We start from the raw sequence: 1,224 nt of genomic DNA, 5'->3' as shown, positions 1-1,224 counted from the left end.
CCATACCAGCTGCCTCTCTTGAATTGTTTTGATTCTTCCTTTCTCTGCCAGTGTCCTAAATCCCCCAGAGACCAGACCACAGAGGCCATCAGACTGCCCCCCACCCAGTGACCAGCTGAAACTCACCCCCCATCCCCCTTCTCGCATTCCTCCCCTCCCTCACCCATACAAGAAGACCAGAACCCAGTTGCCTTTTAAGGCCCACTTACCTGTTTTGTTTTGTTTTTTTTGTTTTGGTTTTTTTTTTTTTTTTTTTTTTTTTTTGGTTTTTGGGCCACACCCGGCGATGCTCAGGGGTTACTCCTGGCTATCTGCTCAGAAATAGCTCCTGGCAGGAGGCACAGGGGACCATATGGACACCGGGATTCGAACCAACCACCTTAGGTCCTGGATCGGCTGCTTGCAAGGCAAACGCCTCTGTGCTATCTCTCCAGGCCCCCACTTACCTGTTTCCTCCAACAGATCTTTCAAAACCTTTAGGATCTGGTTGACATTTTACTGTAACTCACCCTCACCCCCCAGGCCCAGGCTCTGGGATTTAGGGATCTGAGGTCTCTAAATGCCTGAATTTCATTCTCTTGGTGGAGGCTTTGGGAGTGGGGGTGGTCAAAGGCCCTGGGAGTGCAGTTGAGGCTGGCCTGGCCTGACCCGAGCGGCCAGCGATCAGGCCAGGGTCACCCAGCAGTCACATGTCACTTTGAATGAACGGTCTGGAACAGAGGCCGAGAAATGAAGTTGGGAAACGGCCCTGCCAAAGGGAATTGGACCGGAGGTATTTTTCCTCATGGTTTTTCTGGGGTTTTTTGGAGGGAATTAGAAAAAAAAAAAAATCTATTGTTCGACTAACCTTCCATGATGCTGGAAAATTGAATTTATTTCCTGAGCAGTCGGATCCAATTTCCATGGGTGGGGGACAAGGCTGCACGCCCCTCCCTGCTGCCCCAATTTAGGAGTTCCTGGCCCCTTTCAGAGGAACTGGGAAGGGAGGCAAAGGTTGGAGGAGGGGGCTGGGGGTGCCTCCAGGGGCCCCCTTACCCCCCTCTGCAGAGGGTCAGGTTTCCTTGTTGTCACTCAGCCGCCTGGGTTGGCCAGGCAGCTGTTTCTGCTCCAAACCCTCACCCCAGCCCCCGCTCCGATTTTCTATCCGGGCCCTGCCCTGGACCCCCCCAAAGCTCCAGCGGCCTCTCGAAGGCCAGCCCATAGAGGTACAGCTGTAACACATTT

The sequence above is a fragment of the Suncus etruscus genome, chromosome 1, assembly GCF_024139225.1.
Source record: "Suncus etruscus isolate mSunEtr1 chromosome 1, mSunEtr1.pri.cur, whole genome shotgun sequence".
NCBI classification, from domain to species: domain Eukaryota; kingdom Metazoa; phylum Chordata; class Mammalia; order Eulipotyphla; family Soricidae; genus Suncus; species Suncus etruscus.
The sequence above is the reverse complement of the archived record's forward strand: the minus strand, read 5'-3'. Positions refer to the sequence as shown.